At 43.4% G+C, this 22,133-nt stretch overlaps 1 protein-coding gene across 1 annotated transcript in view; it reads left to right on the top strand.

Moving 5' to 3' along the window:
* Positions 1-1,741: 1,741 nt before the first annotated feature.
* C23H1orf21 (chromosome 23 C1orf21 homolog) overlaps positions 1,742-22,133 on the top strand; it is a 220,601-nt gene continuing 200,209 nt past the window's right edge. Inside the window, exon 1 of the mRNA XM_045536396.1 lies at positions 1,742-2,051. The gene's annotated coding sequence lies outside the window, so the exon portion shown is untranslated. The remainder of the gene's footprint in view (positions 2,052-22,133) is intronic.

The raw sequence follows: 22,133 nt of genomic DNA on the forward strand, positions 1-22,133 counted from the left end.
GAGGATCATTTGAGCCTGGGAGTTGAAGGTTACAATTAGCTATGATTATGCCACTGCACTCCAGCCTGGGACAGAGTGAGGCTTGTCTCTTTTGGAAAAAAAAAAAGTCACCTATGGGATGGTGGCTTGCTGCACCTGATTTAAGTCCCAATTTGTCTACCCTCCCTTCTTAACTACTTCTTTCCAAGAGGCTAGACTACAAAAAATTCGGGTTCCAAAGAGAAAAATGAACTAGCACATGGATAGTTTTTAAAAAGGGAACATAAGCTGAGTTTCTCAGCTACTGGAGAGGCTGAGACCAGGAGAATCCCTGGAGCCCAGGAGTTTGAGGACAGCCTGGGCAACAGGAGAACCCATCCCTAAAATCAATAAGTAAAAAATAAAATAAAAAATTCAAAATGGGATACTAGACTTTTGAATTGAAAAAGGGATGGAAAAAGGGAAAACCACTTGTCAAAAAAGGCTGATCTCCTAGACATTAATGGGTGATTACTAACTCATTTCATTAAACTAAATTATGAATTTGCTTTTCAATTGTCTGATCACTGCCACAGTTCTGATGTGTCCTTTTCTGTTTTCCAACTTCATCTTGGGTGAATGTGAGAAACGATTCGGTGTGTGTATAATCCGCGACGCCCTGGAAGGCTCTTTTGCCCCTATTGTTTTCTTGGGTGTTCTCGCTCTGGGGGCCTGACATTCCTCGCGTGTCTCAGGCAATGAAGGAGCAGCGAAGCGCGGGGAAAGCGCACAAAAGACATGCAAAGGCTATCAGTGTAGAAAGATCAATTAGGTGGGAACACGAAACACCCAACATGCCGGGAAGAGGAGAAAAACACCCTTTCCCGGAGGGTGGGAAACGGGTTGACCTTCTCCGAGGGTCCACAAAGAGGTGGACAGATGCAGTGGTGGGCGGCTACCTTTCTGGACCACCGACCACTCGGACGCTCCCAGCAGACACAGCCTCAGCCCTCTGGTCCTGGGAGACCGGGGAGGTGGCGAGAGGGGCTCGGGGCGAGCGGTCTCGGCCGGCAGCACGTTCCTGTCTTTCCTCCCAGCGCTGCTTCTACAGAGTCGCTAAGGTTTCATGCATCTTGCAGGCGCCGCAGCTCCGGGGCAGGGTGGAGGCGGTTCGGTGGCGGGGCCCGAGCCAAACTGCCTGCGCCCACCGGCCCTGCCCGGCCTGGGAGGGGAGGGACGGCGCGACGGGCCGAGGATGCCCGGCTGTCCCTCCGTCTGCTTCCACCTGGCACAGCCCGCGGCGGCTGGGGGCAAGGTCCGGCCCGGATCTCCCGCCGAGCTGGGCCCACCCGGCCACCAGGGCGATCCTGCGGCTCCCACGCCACCGCCCGAGCGACAGGCCCGGGAAGGCCGGAGGGGACGCAGCCTTCCCGCCAGGGTCTCGGGTCCCGCTGGGCAGCCGGCGCAGGGGACGCGCGCGCGCACAGAGACACACAGAGACACACACACACGCGCACACACGCGCGCAGGCACGCACGCCCCCGGCCCCCTTCCCTCCCCGCCGCCCGATCAGCCCCGCGCCCACCGGCCCGGCCCCCGCCCCAGCGCCCGGCGGCCGCCGCAGGCCCCTCCCCCGGGGCGGGGAGCCGGCGAGCGCGGGAGCCGGGCGCGGGGAGGGCCCGCGGTGGGGGAGTGTCTGCTGCCCCCGCCCCTCGTGTGAGCGACTGGGCGAGGAGGTCCCCTCCCTCGCTCCCTCCGCCCAGTCCCCTCCCTCGGTCGCTCCCCGCCGGCTCCCGCTCGCTCCCTGCCCACTCCCGGGGGGACGATCCGTGCCGCGGCCGCCGCTCCTTCCACACTTTAGTTGGGAGCCGCGCGCCGCGCTCGGTGACCGGAGAGCTGGCCGCGCGCCGCCGCCTCCCGCACGCCCGCACGCGGCCCGGCTCCGGGCCCCTCGGCTCCTACTCCGAGCGGCGGGGCGGAGGGGGAGCCCCGGACGCACTGTGGGGAGCAGGAGGGAGGAAGCAAAAAGGCGAGGAGCAAAGGGGCGGGGGGCGGGAGGCTTGCCACCTTCGGCCCCCCCGCGAGCGCCCGAGGTAAGCGGGAGCCAGCGCCGGCTCCGGGGCGGGGGGCGTTGGCGGCGCAGCCCGCCCCGGCTCGGCGCCCCCGGCGTCCCCGGGTGGGCAGGGAGGGAGGCCTGCGGGGTTTCCGCCGCGCGGAAGGGACGGGAGCCGCGGTCGCGGCGCTGCCGGCGCGGGGCCCGGGCCGGGGCTGCTGCGGGTGCGGGGCCGGCGAGGCTGCAGCAGGGGACGGAAGCTGGGGTGGGGGACTGCGGGGGTCGTCGCTGGCCGGGGTGGCGGGATTGGGGTGCGGTTGGGGCCGCTGACGACTTTCGTCACACCGAGGCCTGGGTGGCTGGCGTGAGACACCCCTCCCTTCCCACCCGCACCCCCGCCGCCCGCAGCCTTCCTGCTCCCCTCTCGCTCCGCGTGTAGCCGCCGTACTTTGCAAGCCAGAGCTAGGAAGAGAAAACCAACGTTTAGAATCCTTCGCTAAGTCCCAAGTCCCCTCTCCCGCTCCGACTGATTGCTGTGTTTGTGTGGGTGGTGTGATCCCGGGGATTTCTGAAGTTTTGACCTTTTGGGGGTGGCTCGTTTCACTGCATCTGTTTGCCCACCTCGGTGTATTCGTGTCCCTACGAGGCAGCCGGAGGGGTGCTCGGTTATTGTACACGGAACGGATTTCACTCCCCTCTGCAGGCAGTTCGCGAAGCGCTGCCGCCGCGGCTGCCTTTGGTCTGCTGGTTAATGTCCTTCCCCTGTCATCCGCCCTGCCCCCTCCCTCTACGGAGGGTTGTTGTTTTTTTTTTTTCTCTCTCTTTCACTTACTGTTTGTGTGAGAGGAGTCCTGGGCTTAAGGGCTCTCATCACCCATTCATTTCTCTTCTAAAGCTCTGATGGCTCGTGCACGTTGGTAAAATTTGGGGTGGCTTTCTTGGCTCCAAGAGTTGCTTGGTCAGAGATAAAAATACACACACACAAACCCGCATTCATTCTGAGATGGGAAGCACAGATTGAGAGAGAAGTGATCTGTTTCCAATAGGAAGTTGAAGACCTATGAGATGTCTCCCATCGTCTGTGGGTTAGGAAAATTGTTTTAAAATAGATAGCGCTTGTGCTGTGCGTGACTGGAAGACAGCCATAAGTTCAGTTATTGGAGCGACTCTGAAAGTGATACACCCTGGCCGCCCAGAACCTCAGTACGGACACACGTACTCTGACTCAGATGTTGGGAGAGGGGCTGACACACCATAGATTCCATGTAGTAGTTTCTTTTTTTTTTTTTTTTTTGTAGGAGACCGTACAGACCATTTGGGGAAATGACAAGATCATTACACAGACAGATGTAATGAACACCTCCCTATTCAAGGGGATGCGCTCAGCTTCTACCTAATTAGAATAACCTTTCAGTTTGGTAGAACTGGGATGTACCAGCACAGACACAAACATGGGTGGAGTGGACCTGGGGCTGCTTTATTTATCTCTGCTGTCGGCAGAAGGTGATGTTTCTGAAGGGTCTTTTAAGGCCAAGATGTTGAATTGGGGGTTCTTCTCCCCATTTTCCTACATGTAGAACTGGGTTGTAGGATCAGTAGAACATGTTCTGTGTTGGCTGTTTGGAAATGCAGTTGTCAGACATGGAAATTAATTTGGACTTGATCACCTATTTTTGTTTTCCTACTTATAAGGTAGGAAGTGACAGTGATAGGACAACTGAGTGTATTTATAGGTATTAAACCGATGCTGGGACTAGCACTTCACAGATCAGATCACAAATGCATCCTTGAAATATACTGTTCCTTAATGTTTTCTGCTCTGCAAACCTGGCTCAGAGAACAGCCCTGTTACAGGGCCGCTGGGGAAAGCAGCAAAAACAAGCACACTCAGCCCTTGGATGAGTGGCTGCCTCAGGAGGGGTGGGGTGCTTTTCTTGTCCAGCGTTATCTCAATTGGGGCATATTTCCCAAGAAAAATGGCCTTGAGTGGTAGAGAGTTCTCACGTCCTCCAGTGTTAAAAGTTCATCCTGGAAGGACCCGGAGGTTCTATTTTCCAGCTGAGCCTCTGCTGACTCAGTTTTACTCTGAGTTGAGAGAACTGACAATTTTCTTTGCTCATCATTTATCCTTTCCCTGCCCCATCTCACCTTATCATTTAACTTGGATTTCTGGGAATTAACAGGCCACTGTCTGAAGTGCTTTGAGCTTCCTGGAGAATCACAGGGTATAAGTACTATTTGCTATGACTGACTCAAAAGCCTTACCAAAGAGGAAGGTGGTTTGTGCCATTATGAGTGTCATTTGCAGGTTGATAGGGCCTCAGCACTGTGTTGGATTTGTGACCTGGCAAGCTCTGAGTGCTGCATCCTGAGTGGCTTGCCCCAGGCCCTAAGTGGCCCTTTTCTATCAGATATTTTTTGTCAAAGAAGGAGAACCGAAGGCTGGGGGTGGGGATTGTCATGGCACCACCCAGTAGAGCAGGAGAGGGCAGGGGACATGTTCAGAGAAGGTTGCTATGTGTGATAAGTATCGCCAGCTTCATTTGAACTCATCAGTATAACTCGTAGCCATACAGGGCACCTTTTGTGGCTTACACACTTCAGTACACAGGTCATGGGGTTCTGTGTCCTTCCAAGTTTTCTTCCAGCTCTAGTTGTAGGGTGGCCCTAAGGAGATAACATGATAATAATTCTGGAGGAAGACTGTACAAGGAGAATGCCAGTTAACAGAGAAGTTGGTTAAACCTCACTGGCTTATGATACTTTGTTTTTCTCCAGCTTCTTAGAACCAAATATAAGGGGGGATTTGCTTTGTGTATCATGTGTGTACTTTCCCTCTTGCTGTTTTGCCGACATCTCAGAGTGTGGGTCCTGCTTGTTTTAGGTGGTTTAAACGATTTAATTCTGGACTCCTCATGGGTAGGATGAAATCCAGACTCATCAGAGAGGTTTTAGGGATAGTGTGTTCGCCTGGACAGACTGTAGCACTCCAGTAAGGCCTCTGAGCAGCACTGTGCTGATTATCCTTCGGAAGTGAAGGTATGGCAGGTCTGATCTTGCAATGCAAGTTTACGGGAAAATAATTCATATATAAAAGTTGATTTGCCTCCAACTTTTAGGAACATACTATGTAAATCAATTTATATATCTCATAAATAGGAGTTCACTGAGATATTGGATGGATCAGTCTTAGTTTCATGAAAATATACATCTCTTAAAAAAACTATTTTGGAAATGGATACAGTGCAGGCTTGCTCCCCAGATGATGGGAGGATTACATGATAAAATGCAGGTGGGAGGACCCAATACAATGTACATGGTATTCAGATGTCTCACTGACCTTTTTCCCCCCAGCATTACTCTGTAAAGATATTTTTATTTTATTAATATGTTTTTAGCCAACAAGTACGTGCATTTTTGGCCATTTCATGCATGTCCTGTTCTTCTTTAAGCCTCAATTTTAAAAGTCCCATAGCATGGGGAAATAAAAGTTGTGCTTAATTAAGTTCTCGATAAATGTGAAAGGCAGATTGTAATAGACCGGTATAAAGTACTGCTTAGAAACCTATCAAAACAGGATTAGGGTTTGTGTGCAGGAAGAATTGCGACAGTGAAACTATATTTTAAAAAATGGTGACAGTTTTGACTTTAAGAGATCATAATTCAAGAGCTTATCTGAAGTGGCATATAAATTATATAGATATATATTTTTTAAGTAGGCAGTTATTTCGCTTGACTATCTCAGTTCTAAAGTTTAATTTTGTAAGTTATAGCTGCAACAAGAAACAACATGACATGCTGTGGTTACGCAATTATGACAAGAGTGGTTGGACGTAAACTGGACTAGGATAAGCATGACAGTGTCTGCAGGCACCAGGAGTTAAGAAGTTCCTTTACCTTTTTATTAACTATGTTGCTGGAAATTGTATTTCCCAGGTTGTAGGCTAGTCACCTAATGTAAAGATTGCTTTCTCTGCACACTTGTGAAAGGAGACGCAACTTCTCCAATCTGAAATGGAAACTGAGAAGATTAATTGACCGAGCTACTGGAAGACCGGGCTGTCCTGGTCATTTCAGCAGTCCCCATAGCAGCCAGCACTGTGCCTTGCACTTGGAAGTCACTCGATGAGTGATTGAATTGAATGGAATTTGCCTCATTAGTGAAGATCTGTAATGTGTCAAAACCTCCTTGGAGAAATACATTAGATGCAGATTTAAGTTTTAATAAATCTGTATGATAGTTTGTTAAGAGCTTCGTATTGTGCCTCAGGTAGGATTTTTAAATGTTGAAACATATTTGACAGGAAAGTAAACATACCAAGCATGATGTCCTCTCAAATGACTAGAATTTCTAGTTAGGGACATCTTGATTTGGAATACATGTAATTTCTCTATTTGATGGCTGTTCCTTCCCTTATGATTGTAGCTGTGGTCTTCATCTTATTTGCCTGCGGGGCTCAGTGAATGGCAGTGCCTCATATTTATAGTGTGCCTTACGATTTTCAAAGTCCTTTCCCATACCCTGTCTCATTTGACATTTGGCTACAGCTGGGACCCCCTCCAGAATGTGCCTGGACCAAGGGGTGGTGGACAGGTCCTGGAGAAGCTCAACAAGCCCCACCTCTTGATTTATTAGACTCACTACTGCTCCCTCTAAAATAACTTTTAAAAAGGAAAGTTGCAACCTGCTGGTGTACGGAGCTCACTCAGGCTCCCGGCCTCCTGTGGCTCTTCCCCAAACCTGTTCTCTCCCTTGGGCTGGCTTTTCCCTCTTCATCCACCTTTGCCAAATATCCCTTCACCTTCCTATTCTTTCTGAAGCGTCTTCATGTTTTTCTGCCCCGCTGATGCTTATCCATGGGCTCTCCTGCTTCTTATCCACTATCTTAACTTTTGTCGAAAGACTTCACCTCTGTGTGTCTGAATGAGGTTTCCAAGTACTTAACCGTAGGGGAGCTCCAGATCCACTTTCTCTCTGACTCCTCCCACCCATATGCCCAACATAAACTTCCTGCTTCCAGCCCAGCAACGCCCTTCTGCCCTTAGGGCCCCTCTTCTGTCCTAAGTGGCCCCACATGCCTTCATCATTCCTACCACCCACTTCTCCCCATCAAGCCTTCAGATCTTCCAGCACATACCTGCCTCTGCCTGTTTCCCAGGCTCCCGCCATCTCAGCAGATGTGTTTATAGCATTCGTGAATCCACGTCCACATGCTTCATACCTTGTAGACAAATGGAACTAGAGCACCCTCAAGTTGAGAGATCTTTCTGCCTTTGTTTTCATTTTTGATTCCATTATGTTATATTGTTGACTTTTTAAGGCCCTTAAGCCATTTGATAATAGTGAAGTACTTTGCTTCTTCACTTCACTTAGCTATTATATCCTCCTTTGGATAACAGATAAAGGAAAAATCTTGATGGTTATTGTTATTTTTAAAGATTTGGAGAACAGATCTTGAAAAGCATTTTGGAAATTTTCGTAATAGCACCAATGAAAGGCTTTATTACACGCCACTTTATTACTTGCTAATCACAAAAGTAAAATGGTTTATATAATTTCATCTTCATTACCTTTTTTTGTCCTTTGGTTAAGTAAATGTTGGTTAAATAAATATTACTGTAACTTGAACAAAAATTTTTTCTCATTTGTTGTAGTTTTTACTGCTTTCCATGAAAATTTTATAAGCTCATGGGACACATTTATGCCAAGCAAAGATTCTTTAGCTAACACCTCACATTGTTGGTTTCCCCTGTAAGTTTGTAGCCTGTGTTGGCGCTATGAATAGGGTCAGTGGGAAAAACAGTAGTAAATTGAGGACTACTACTGGAAAAACATATCCCATTGACTCATTACATACAAATTTGGATTGGTCTTTTTAGAAACCTGCTCTTCAAAAGTAGATTCAGCACTAGTTATGCAATATCCTGAGTGCTTTAGGGCTTTTCGAAGAAGCTGCATTAAAGCAGAGCAGGGAGATGATGGTTTTAAAGTAAGAATTCTCTTTCTTTGATGTATTTCTATTTTATTTGAGTGCAGTGGATATGACAGTAGTTTCAGTTCATTGTTAAACTGTGTGTTAGAATATCTTCCACTTCACTTGATAACCTATGGTTTTCCCCACCTGAACTGGGTAGGGAAAGGGGCATGAGAAGTTGATAGTTTCCATCGAAGTGTGGCATGGGGTCATTTTCCACATGCGTCATCACAGGGGTACATGGTAAGGAAGGTATTCTCACCAACCCGGGAGGTACGGTGTATGTCACAGCAGCTCCTAAAATCTTCTCCCTGAACCCCAAGGTTGACAAGGAGGTATATACATGGTTGCATACATTATTGTAGAGCCCCAATATTAACACCACAGTTTTTTTCATGAGACACTTGAAAGGACAGGTGTCAAGTAAGGAGGTGCTGCAGGCCACCAGGCTGTGATTTGCAGAGAACTTTTCAAAGACACAGATAGTTAATACATGCCAAGCAGCGACTTCTTTAGCAGTTCTATCTGAAAGTTCTGCCAAAAGCAATTTTCCGAAGATAATTTTGTAGCAGTTCTTATAATTAATAAGTTATAAAGGAACAAGAATCATACATCTCATTATATGTTTCAGGCAGATACTATTTTGATGAAGGAAGTGAGAATCCAGGAACGTCTCTGAGTTCCTTAGTGTTTGCTGAAAATTCAGATGTTCTGGTTTGTGTGCCAGGAATCTATGACAATCTAGATACAACTTCCCAAACAAATCTTATGCTTAACCTCCATGGTCTCCCCAACATCCACCCCCACCTTGCCTTGGCATATTCCTCTTCCCTTCTGCTGTTGCTCTTGAGATCCAAGCCATTTCTCAAGTCTCTGTTCACATGCCACCCCCTCCAAGGATCCCTTTTGCTGCCATAGCAGTGATTTCTCCCTTACCCTCCATGAACTCCTGCAACGCTATGAGACTTAGTTTATTTCCTTATTAGTTTTGTTTTCATTCGTGTATTTTTTTGTCCCCAGCCAAATGTAAGCCCTCATATCATGCCCACTGGGCTTTCAGAGTAGCTTGTGCTGAGTAAGTAGCTATTGGTTGATTGACAGCAGGTGATTGATCTGAGGCTTGGAATTTCTCTCTATGAAGACCTTGCTCCCATTTAAAACTCTCTTTAACCAAATGAGGAAGTATAGTCAGAATGAGAAAAGATAATGGGAATTTTTCAATTCTCTTGTTGGCCAAGGTTAAGGCACCTACTCTTTATTATTCACTCCGGTAATTTATTGAACATTTACTTTTGTTGATGACACTTTGTGTCCTCTCAGTGCCTGGCACTGGAGAGATGCTGGAGATAGAGAGCTATAAAGGCCTGGCCCTACCTTTGTGGAGTTCTCAGACAAACAGGGAAATTGACATGCGAACACATGATATGTGGTGGAGAGACAAAGGTGCTTTGGCGTTGAGATAAGAAGGCGCTCAGCTCTGGCTAGTAGCGGCAGACGGTGCATCACATTTTCCCTGGGGCAGTCCTGGCTTATTCCCACTGTCCAACATGCTTAGCAATAGCATCCCCTTTACTCTCAGAAGGGTCCCAGTTTGGACAATAAATGATAGCACCTCAACACTGAGAAGCCATAGAAGGTTTCACAGAGAGAGAAGTATTTGGAATAACACTTGAAAGCTACACAGGAGTCCCTTAGGGTACTCCTTACATTGCCAAAAATATTGGGGGGACTAACACTGGTTCACTAACTTTTAATTATTCTCATTTTGCCATGGACGCGTAGACCAGTTCACAGACTGGTATTTGGGGATAGAGGGGCTTGGGGACGATGGAAGATGAAGTAGGGCATTTCAGGTGGGAGCCACGCAATGACGTGGAGCCACTGGCTATGAGTTGATGTGACTGGACTTTCCACGTGTGATGGAGAACCATCAGAGATGAGGCTGATGAACTATAAGAAGCCTTTTAGGTTATGCTAAGAGTTTGGATTTTTGCCCAAATTATAAGCAACGGGAGGTATTCACAGATTGTAAAGAGGGAAGAGACAAAATTTGCACAATAGTTGATTCTTTTATGAGTGTAGGTGAGAGACTGGAGGGGACAGAGATAAGTAGAGCAAGTGAACTCTAGTACCAGCTTGGTAGGAGATGCTGGGAGCTGAGCTAATGCCTGAACGATGAGAAAGGGGACAGAGAGGAAAAGGATTTGGGAAGCAGAATTGGTAGGACTCAGTAATAATTGGACATGGAGCATGATGAAAGGGGTAGAGTAAAGGATACTTGCAAAATTTCTGGATGGATTCTCCTCACTGAGATGGGGAATCCAGACATTGGGGGAAAAGACAGGTAACTCAGTTTGAAATATGTTGAGTTTTAGGTGTATATATTCTCTTAGGTGGAGATAGCTAACAGGTAATTGAAATTCTGGTCTGGAGTTCAGAAGAGAGGTTTGGGATAGCATTGTGAGTATGATCTCAGCTCAGTCATCATTTTCTCGGGGAATCGTTCCCTAATTTCCATGATGAGGTCAAATCTCTCTGTTCTGCCCTCTTACTGCACCATGCACCTCCTCGCCTGCATGCACTTGCCAGTATAATAATTGCACATTCATTTTTGAGATTCTTTCATTAGTGTTAATACCAACTGCCAACTGTAAGGTCAATGAGGGTGAGACTATTCTGTTTAGATCCCTTGTTTCGAAAGAACACCTACCATACAACAGGGGCCCAGCACATATTTGTTGAATGGATGAATGAATCAATGAATGAGAGTGTTTGTAAATGTGGTAGTTGAAGCTATTGTGTTTCATCATGAGGTTGTCCAGGGAAAGTATGTAGAAGAAGAAAATGGAACAGTGAGTTCTGGGGAACTCCACCCTTTCAGAGGTGTGCTGGAAAAAGATGATGAAAGAGACTGGAAGAGGCAGGAAAACCAGGCAAGCATGGGGTCTGTCAGAAAGGAAAGAGGGAGTGTCGAGCACTGGCATGTGATCAGAATTGTTGCATGAAGAAGTAAAATAATACTGAAGAGATTTTCTCAGGATTTGTAATGTCTTATTAAATACAGGTGGGAATATTTACCGTATGGGAAGCTATCAGCCTGTTTCCTCACTGTTATAAAACTCTATATGGCTACTTAGCATTGTAATATTATACTGTTAGCTTATGCTGCATGCAAAGTTTAATGTTTTATCGCTTTGTTAGTTTTGTATGTTCAGAACCCGAGTTTAGCCTTATATAATTTATGCCAGCACCCAATGTAGCAAAAAATTTGGAGTCATGTTTTGGGAGAATGATGAAACAGCACAATGTTTAATCACTGTGAATTTATGAGTGTGCATATTGATTTATAAGGGGATAAAAACACATAGGCATTTACATTTCACCAGATGAATAGCCATTAACAGTGAGGACACATTAAGTTACAACGGATGGCTAATTGTCTGATTTCCAGAAGTGGAGGCTGAGAAGCAATGTCATTAAAGGTTTGTAGTATAAATAGGGAAGCTTATTGCAGAGTATGATTGTTGCTTTTCTCAGTCTCCACTGAGAGACTCAAGGCAGAAGTAGGTGGGGGGAGTGTCCTAATATAGTGGGAAGAATATGGGCTTTGGATTCAGCAGATTCTGTCCCAGTTCTACCACCTCCTAACTCTAGCTTCGTGATCTTGAAAACAATGGCAATAATTGACAGTAGTAATAATATTAATAAAACATATATTGAGTGACTACGCTCTGCCCAGATATGTTACTCTGTGTTGAGTATGTCACATGCATTATTTCTTTAATGTTTGCAACAAGTCTATGAGGAACCTACAACTATTACTTCTGCTTTATAGATAGGGAGGAACTGAGGCTCAGCATGTTTGGGACCTTGACCAAAGTCTTGTAGCAAATAAGTGATGGTGCTGAAACTGGAATCCGGGCTCTCCCCCTCTAAAGCCAGGCCAGGCTTTTCATCATCAACTCATGGCCAAGTCTGTTTCCCCTCCCAATGACCCGCTCCTTTCCCCTCATGCACTGCTGCTTTTTGAAACAAATCGCAGACGTTCTATAATCTCCTCTGTACATACTAGATGACATAGACATGTGTCCTGTCCCTTAACGACAGGGTATTCTCTTAGAAATGTGTCATTAGGGCTGGGCGAGGTGGCTCACGCCTGTAATCCTAGCACTCTGGGAGGCTGAGGTGGGTGGATTGTTTGAGCTCAGGAGTTTGAGACCAGCCTGAGCAAGAGCGAGACCCCGTCTCTACTAAACATAGAAAGAAATTATATGGACAGCTAAAGATATACATAGAAAAAATTAGCCGGGCATGGTGGCACATTCCTGTAGTCCCAGCTACTCGGGAGGCTGAGGCAGGAGGATTGCTTGAGCCCAGGAGTTTGAGGTTGCTGTGAGCTAGGCTGACGCCATGGCACTCTAGCTTGGCTGACAGTGAGACTCTGTCTCAAAAAAAAAAAAAAAGTGTCATTAGATGATTTCCTCGTTGTGCACACATCATAGAGTGCACTTATACAAACCTAGATGGTGTAGCCTACTACATGCCTAGGCTATATGGTGTGACCTATTGCTCCTAGGCTATAAACCTGTATAGCATTTTATGTACTGAGTACTCTGGGCAGTTGTAACACAATGGTATTTGTGTATCTAAACATATCTAAGCATAGAAAAGGTACAGTAAAAATACGGTATAAAAGACAAAAAATCGTGCACCTGTATAGGGCAGCTCCAGTATAATCTTACGAGATCCCTGTTGTATATACTGTCCATCCTTGACTGAATCATCATTATGCAGGACATCATACATATTTCTAGAAGATAAGGACTCTTTTCTATAAACATGACCATAATATCATGATCATACCTACAGTTTAACAAGAATTCATTAATATTAAATGTTCAGAGAGCAAATTGCCTTGATCATCTCATAATTTTTTAGAAATGATTACTTTGTTACATTCAGGATCCAAACAGTTTCCACACCTGAGAGATGCATTTGCCTTGTTTATAGGTTTCCTTTCTCTATTTTTCCCCTTTTCTTTATTCTTCCCTAGTAGTTTATTTGTCGAGGAAACAGGGATTTGTTCTATGGGATTCCTTGCATTCTGCGGTTTGCTGGTCTTCTTCTTTCTTGGTGTTCATTACTGTGTTCCTCTGTTTCCTATAATTTCTGTAGACTGATAGTTTGAGCTAGACTGAAAGCTTGCTTAGGTATTTTAGCAAGAGGACATCATAGGAAGCGTTAGGCACTTCCTATGATGTCACATCAGGAGGCACACAGTGCCTTCTTATTTATTCTTTTGTGACCTTAAGACTGATCAATGGATTTAGGTGTTGTCAGCCTGCTGTTTGCATTATAAAGTTTCCCCAGGCCCTTCAAAAACCAGTGATGGGGATTATGATTTCAGTAAGGGCTGTAAAATGGTGATACTCTGTCATGCATTTACATTTGCTAACTGGAGTTTTTCTCTCAAGAAGATCTTAACTGCATCAACTATTTGGTCACCCCGAGATATAGTTTATGTAGGAAAATTAATGCTTGTCTTTCTTCCCTCTATTTAGACCGATGTTCAGAATAATGCATTGATTTTCTAGTATCCTCCAAAGGAGACCAATGAGGATTTTTTTTTTTAAGTATCGTTATGGACTTGTGGATTTTAATACAATTTATGTGTTATAATCCCTTGCAGTCTTTTATTTTGAAGCTCAAATTATGAATATCTTTGTCCAATGGGAGACATTTTAAATTGGCTTCTGAATCCTTTTGATGAGAGACTACAGTAGTTTTGTAACTTCTTTACTTTCTGGTTTAATGAGATATTTCAGATTTATCTTGTACTTTTCCTGTCCCAGATCTTTGTAGTGGTAAACAGTATTTAGAGACCACAGTTGGAGTGTTAAGGGTTCTCACTGCCTTTGAGCTAGTCTTTGGTTTTAGGCCTTTTCAGCAGACAGTTAGAAAAATATACATGTGTGCATATCTGTCTACTCAGATATATACATTCACATACATGTGAATATGCTTTTGTGTATGCAAATGTATATATAGCATATACATATACATCACATGTAAATATAATGTACATATTTACATATTATTTCTGTTTAACATAAGCAAACTTATCTTTATTTCTTCCCTCTTAAAGGAAGGTTGTATACTGTAGTTCTGCATCTTGCTTTTTGCATTTAGCAGTACATTTCAGAGATCACTCTGGATCATAGATAGGAGATATCTCATTGCATTTTATATGAATAACTACAGAAACTCTACTGTGTAAATATACCAAAATTATTCGTTTGGATATATGGTTGTTTCTAGTCTTTTGCTCTTACATTCTACTAGGGAATGGTTTATTTTTGTCGATGGGGGTTTATTTGCAAATCAAACATAAATCCTGAGCTGATTCATTAACTAGATGGACAGCTGAATGAACAGTGCTGCAGTGAACAACCTTGTGAATATTTATGTTCATATTCTTGCCAGTTTATCTTTAAGATATTAATAGATTCTTAGAAGTGGGATTGCCAGGTCGAAGGATAAACACGTTTTCAGTTTTGCTAGACGTTGCCAAACACTTCTGTGGTGCTGTGCGCTATTTTGCATTCCCACTAGGAAAGGATGAGAGTGCCTCTTACCCCATAGCCTCCCAGTAGAGCTACTGTACAGTATTTGGGTCTTTGCTATCTAAATGGTGAGAAATGATTCTCCAGTGTAATTTAAATCTGTATCTCTCTTATCATGAGCTAGCTTGAACTCTTTTTCATATGTTTAGAAGTTGTTTGAATCTCTTTTTCTGTAAACTCTCCATATTTTTGTGCCCATAGTGTTGTAGGTCTTTTTCCCTTTATTTTACGTTAGGGATGTTATCCCTAATATTTGACAAAATTTATTTCCCAGTTTACCATTTGTCATTTTTCTCTGGTTATGGTGTTTTTAAAGTAAAGTATTTTCTTTGATGAAGTCAGTTTTATCAGTCTTTATTGCCTCCTGGTTTTGAGTCATTCTTTTAAAAAAATTTCCTTACTTCCAGGTCATAGAGCAACTCTATCTGATAGAAATAAATATAATACAAGCCACATATGTAAATTTTTATTAGCTACATTAAAAATTCAAAAGGAAACAGATGATATTAATTTTAATAATATATCTTTTAACCCAATATATCAAAAATGTTATTTCAATAAGTAATTAGTATTTAAAAAATATTAATGAAATAATTTACATTCTTCTTTTCAAGCTAAGTTTCCAGCTAAGTGTGGAAGCTAAGTGTGTTTTGTACTTTCAGCACATCTCAATTTGATCACTAAATTTTCATTGTAAATACTTGCTCTGTATTTAGATTTCATACAATTTACAGTTGAGAAAAGTAAATTCACATAATCAGGTTGTCCCAGGTGTACTTAAAAGTTTTTCAGGGACCAGAGACACCAGCTGCTGGATCGTCTCAAAAAGAAGGAAAAGTTTTAGATGAAAAATAACAAACAAACAAACATAGATTGGGTGTAGTTCTGAGGGAAACGTGCCAGAACCTACCAGAGACTCCATGGGAAGAAGTTGCGGAGCAGAACAGGAAGGAGCAAGGTATGAGCAGAGATCAACCCCCAGGAGCCCTGGAGTCCAGTGAGAAGCGTTGGTGGAGCGGTTTGGTTCTCCCCCCACTCCTCACACCTCTGCTGGATGGCGGGTTCCTGAGCTGCTGGAGATAACTTCTGCCCACACGAGCTCAGAGACTGCTGCCACCAGTGAGCTGGCAGCCTCTTGCGGACAAGACATCAGCCTCCTAGGCCCGCTGGGGTGCCTGGTGTCTCCACAGACCCGAGCCGGGATGGCAGGCACCATATTGCTTCTCTACCCTCCGTGCACCTTTGTCTTTCCCAGGGGGCTTCACCTCCTCAGGTCTCATCTCACTCGTCCCCACACAGACATTTTCCAACTCTGGTCCTGACTGCAGGAGCCACAGGGGTCCAGCAGGTCCTGAGTGGTCTGTGTGACTCCAGTGCCTGGAAATTTTGGGTGAGCGGCTTCCCAGAGGGAGGCCTGGGCATGACCAGAGTGCTAGCTTTCCTTCTTCCAGACTCTTTTTCTCCCCTTCCCCTCCCCCACCCACAGCTGCCAAGAGGGACAATTGAGCCACCACACTGAGGCTTCCACAGAGAGTGGGGCTCAGACCTTTCCTCCTGGAGTCCTGCAGCAGACTGAGGGATGCTTTAGATTGTGAGCTACTTGCCCATCAGCTATCCCTGGTGCTGCTTGCCTGGTGACTATATCAGAGCGGGGCACACCCCGAGGTGGAGGGACATTGAATCTGCTTGGGTACCCCTTAGGCAACTCGGGACCAGTTCACTCCTGCGTGGCATGGTCAGGGATTGATCTTCAGGGACTTGAGGACAAACCCCCAGGCCAGATCCAGATCCTTTACCCCCAGGTCTCAACCATGTTTGCTCAGGGCCAGGGGAGGGGAGAATTGTGAATTAGTCTTGGAAGGCGAGGGAGCCCGCATGGGCAGATCATGGGGGAGAGTACAACATGGGTCCTAGCTGCAGCGTGCTCGCAGGGCATCCCTCACCCCAAAGGAGGGCTGTGCTCTCAGCTCAGGCTGGGATCCTGGGCAGGAAACTTCCCGACCCACATCACAGTTGTGGCAGAGCCTGCCTGGCTTGAGCTCCTGCCTGCTGGCAGATGCCAAGGAGGGGGAACCTAGGAGAAGGGGAGGGCAGAGAAGAGTGAGGCCTGCTCCAGACTGTGAGACTGTAAATCTCAGATGGCCCTGCCTCCACAAACAGGCTGGTTGGGTGGGGCCAATTCTGCCTCTGCCTGGCAGCTTTGCGCAGAAGCTGGGAGCAGGCCTTGGACCCCTGCTGAAACAGATAGCTTGCCAGCTTTTGTAGAGCCAGAGGGCAAGCTCACCCAACCCAGCCCCACCCAGCTGTCCTCCTCCACCCACCTCTTCTATGGCAGAGAATAAGGACTCACCTGAAGTTCCAGGGCCCCACCCACTACCTAGGGCATTCAAGTGTTTCTCCTTAGGAGCTAGAGCCGATTACAGGACCCCAAAATAACACTGGACCTTGTCCCTTTTGGCAAGCACCATCTACTGAAAGGGAGGTCAATTTGCATGCCCTCTACCACATTTTCTGACTCAATCATACAGGGTGTGGTTGATTCTCATCCACAAGCACCTCAGAGATTCAACTGGGCATGACATTATCTAAACAAAAGAAAATCTAAAAATAAGAAGCAACAGCTGTTCCAGATGAGAAGATATTAGCAAAAGAACTCTGGAAGTATGAAGAATCACAGTGAAAGGTCACCCGTAAAAGGGAACACCAGCTTTCTAGCAATGGATACCAACCAAAATCAGAATATTGAAATGATAGATAAAGAATTCCAAATATGAATTAAAAGTAACCTCGATGAAATAAAAGAGAAAATTGAAAACCAACACAAAGAAACCACAAAAAAAATTTCAGGAAATGAATGAAAAATTCCCTAAAGAAATTGAATTAATAAAAAAAAGTCAAACAGAACTTCTGGAAATGAAAAACTGATTCAAGGAAATGCAAAACAAAGTGGAAAGTCTTAAAAAATAGACTAGACCAGGTAGAAGAAAGAATCTCAGAGCTTGAAGACAACACCTTCGAACTAAACAAGTCAGTCAAAGATAAAGAACAGAGAATTAAGAGGAAGGAGCAAAGCCTGCAACAACTACAGGATTATGTAAAGAGGCCAAACATAAGAATTATAGGCATCCCTGGGGGTGAAGAAGAAAACACACAAGGTTTGTAAAACCTATTTGAGGGAATAATTGAGGAAAACTTCCCTGGTCTTGCTAGAAATTTAGATATCCAGGTACAGGAAGCTCAACAAACACCTGGGAGATTTCTCGCAAAGAGGCAATTATTGTGACACATAATCATCAGACTAGCCAGAGTTAACATGAAGGAGTAACTCTCACCAGCTGTAAGATGAAAACATCAGGTAACTTACAAAGGAAAGCCATCAGGCTAGCTACAAACTTCTCATCTGAGACCTTACAAGCCAGAAGGGATTGGGGCTCCATCTTCAATTTCTTAAACAGAATAATGGCCATCCTAGAATTTTGTATCCTGCAAAAATAAGTTTCATATATGAGGGAGAGATAAAGACTGTTTCAGACAAGCAAACACTGAAGGAATTTTTCAAGACCAGACCTGCCCTGCAGGAAATACTCCGATCTGCATTATACATCAATCAGCACAGTAGAAACTCACCAGTGTAAAATTACCCAAAAGCTAAAGCCCAGAGCCCATATAAAATAATGGCTTAAGAGGTAAAACAAAGCAACAAAGTTCTACTCAATAGGATGAACAGAAATGCATCCCACTTATCAATCCTTTCAATAAATGTGAATGGCTTGAATTCCCCACTCAAAGGACATAGGCTGGCTGAGTGGATAAAAAAAAAATTCAAGCAAAGTATCTTCTGTCTGCAGGAAACACATCTAACTTATAAGGACTCATTCAGACTCAAGTTGAAAGGATGGAAAATAATATTCCATGCAAATGAAAATCAAAAGAAAGCAGGTGTAGCCATTCTCATATCAGATAACATAGACTTCAAATCAAAAATAGTAAAGAAAGACAAAGAAGGTCATTATATAATGGTAAAAGGAACAATTTATCAAAAGGATGTAAAAATACTAAATATTTATGCACCTAACAGGTACACCCAGATTCATAAAGCAGACCCTCTTAGATCTAAACAAAGAGATAAACAGCAACATTGTAATTGCCAGGGACTTCAACACCCTCTGCCAGAACTGGACAGATCCTCCAAGCAGAAAATAAATAAAGAAAAACTGGACTTAAATGGTACTGTAGAGCAAATGGGCCTAACAGACATTTATAGAAAATCCTTCCCCGAAACTACCAAATATATATTCTTCTCATCAGCACATGGAACATTCTCTAAGATAGACCACATCTTAGGCCACAAAACATGTTTCAGCAAAAATCAAAAACATAGAAATTATACCATGTATCTTCTCAGACCACAGTGAAGAAAATTAGAAATTGACACCAACAGAAAAACTCAGTTCTACACAAAGTCATGGAAATTAAACAGCCTACTGCTGAATGAGTATTGTATCAAGGAAGAAATTAAGGTGGAAATCAAAAGATTCCTCAAACTAAATGACAAGGGGACACAAGTTATCAAAATCTGTGGGATTCAGCAAAAGCATTCCTAAGGGGAAAATCCATAGCCTTAAATGCCTACATCAAAAGGACAGAAAGATCACAAATCAACAATCTAATGAATCATCTCAAGGAACTAGAAAAGAAAGAGCAAACCAAACTCAAACCCAGCAGAAGAAAAGAAATAACTAAGGTCAAAGCAAAACTAAGTGAAGTCAAATGTAAACAAATAAAAAATACAGAAGATTAACGAAACAAAAAGTTCGTTCTTTGAAAAGATAAACTATTGATAAACCTCTCCCTAGATTAACCAGAAATATAAAAGAAAGGACCCAAATAAGCTCAACCAGAAATGAAAAAGGAGATATTATAACTGATAATGACGGAAATACAAAATATCATCTGTGAAATACTGTAAAATCTCTATGCACATAAACTCAGAAACATTGAGGAAATGGACAAATCTCTGGACAAGAGACACACACTCTCCCAAGGCTTAATCAGGAAAAAATAGAACTCTTGAACAGACCAATTAGGAGCAGTGAAATTGAAGCAACAATAAAAAAAAAATCTTCCAACAAAAAAAGCCCAAGATCAGATGGTTTCACAGCTGAATTTTATCAGACCTACAAAGAATTGGTACTCATACTGCAGAAATCATTTCAGAACATCGAGACAGAAGGAATCCTCCCCAACTCATTCTATGAAGCCTGTATCACCTTGATACCAAAAGTCAGGAAAGGATGCGACAAAAAAAGAAAACTATAGACCAATATCTCTCATGAAAAAAATTGTAAAAATCCTCAATAAAATTCTAGCAAACAAAATTCAGCAGCACATCAAAAAAATAATACACCACGACCAAGTGGGCTTCATCCCAGGGATGCAAGGCTAATTTGACATACGTAAAACCATAAGTGTGATTCACCACATAAACAGAAGCAAAAACAAAGATCATATGATCATCTCAATAGATGCGGGAAAAGCATTTGACAAAATTCATCACCCTTTTATGGTAAAAACTCTTAACAAAATAGGCATAGAAGAAGCAGATCTCACAAATTATAAAAGCCATATATGACAAACCCACAATCAGCATAATACTGAACGGGGAAAAGTTGAAAGCATTCCCACTCAGAACTGGAACAAGACAAGGGTTCCCACTATTGACACTTCTATTCAACATAGGCTGGAAGTCTTAGCCAGAGCAATCAGACAAGAGAAGGAAATTAAGGGTATCAGAATGGGGAAAGAGAATATCACACTATCCCTCTTTGCTGATGATATGATCTTATATCTAGAAAACCCAAAGATTCCACCAAGAGACTCCTGGAATTGATAAATAAATGCAGCAAAGTCTCATGTTACAAAATCAATATGCAAAAATCAGTAGCATTCCTATACACTGACAGTGGTCAAGCTGAGGATCAAATCAAAGACTCAATACCTTTCACAATAGCTACAAAGAAAATAAAATGTATAGGAATGTATTTAACCAATGAGGCAAAAGATATCTACAAGTCACTGAGGAAGGAAATTGCAGATGATATGAACAAATGGAAAAACATATCATGCTCATGGATTGGCAGAATCAACATTGTTAAAATGTCCATACTACCCAAAGTGATTTACAGGTTCAATGCAATCCCTATCAAAATACCAACATCATTTTTCCCAGATCTAGAAAAAATAATTCTACACTTCATTTGGAACCAGAAAAGAGCCTGAATAGCCAAAGCAGCTAACCTTAAGCAAAAGGAACAAGTCTGAAGACATCACTTTACCAGTCTTTAAGCTATATTACAAGGCTATAGTAACCAAAACAGCATGGTACTGAAATAGAGACATAGACCAATGGAACAGAACAGAGAACCCAGATATAAAACCATCCTCAGATTGCTATCTGTTCTTTGACAAAGTAGATATTGGGAAAAAGAATCCCTATTCAATAAATGGTGCTGGAAAAATTGCATAGCCACATGTAGAAGATTGAAATAGAATCCATATCTCTTTCCACTCACAAAAATTAATTTAAGATGGATAACAGACTTAAATATAAGACATGAAACCATAAGAATTCTAGAAGAAAGTGTTGGAAAAACTCTTCTAGATATGCAAAGAATTTATGAAGAAGACCCTACAGGCACCCCCAGTAGGAACAAAAATAAATAAATAAATAAATGGGACTCGATTAAATTAGAAAGTTTCTGCACAGCCAAGGAAACAATCAACAGAACAAATAGCCTACAAAATGGGAGAAAATATTTGCATGCTGCATACATCTGATAAAGGGCTAATAACCAGAATCTACAAAGAACTCAAGCAAATCAGCAAGAAAAAAATCAAACAACCCCATTAAAAAGTGGGCAAAAGACGTGAACAGAAGCTTTTTGAAAGAAGACTGACAGTATATAAACATGAAAAAATGCTCAACATCACTAATCATCCGAGAAATGGAAATCAAAACCACAACGAGATATCACCTAATCCCACTGATAACGGCTTTTATCAAAAAGTCCTAAAACAATAGATGCTGGCATGGATGTGGAGAGAAAGGAACACTTATACACTTTTGGTGGGGCTACAAACTAGTACAACCTCTATGCAAAGTACTATGGAGATACGTCAAATACCTAAAAGTAGACCTACCATTTGATCCAGCAGTCCCACTACTTGGTATTTACTCAATGGAAAAAAAGTCATTTTATCAAAAAGACACCTGCACTAGAATATTTATTGCAGCACAATTCATAATTGCAAAGATGTGGAATCAACCCAAGTGCCCATCAATTCCTGAGTGGATTAATAAAATGTGGTATATGTATACCCTGGAGTACTATTCAGGTGTAAAATAATAATGAATTAATACCTTTTGCAACAATCTGGATGCAACTGGACACCATTCTCCTAAGTGAATACCGAAAGAATGGATAAACAAATACTACATGTACTCACTGTTAAATTGGAACTAAC

This window comes from Lemur catta, chromosome 23 (genome assembly GCF_020740605.2).
Source record: "Lemur catta isolate mLemCat1 chromosome 23, mLemCat1.pri, whole genome shotgun sequence".
NCBI classification, from domain to species: Eukaryota; Metazoa; Chordata; class Mammalia; order Primates; family Lemuridae; genus Lemur; species Lemur catta.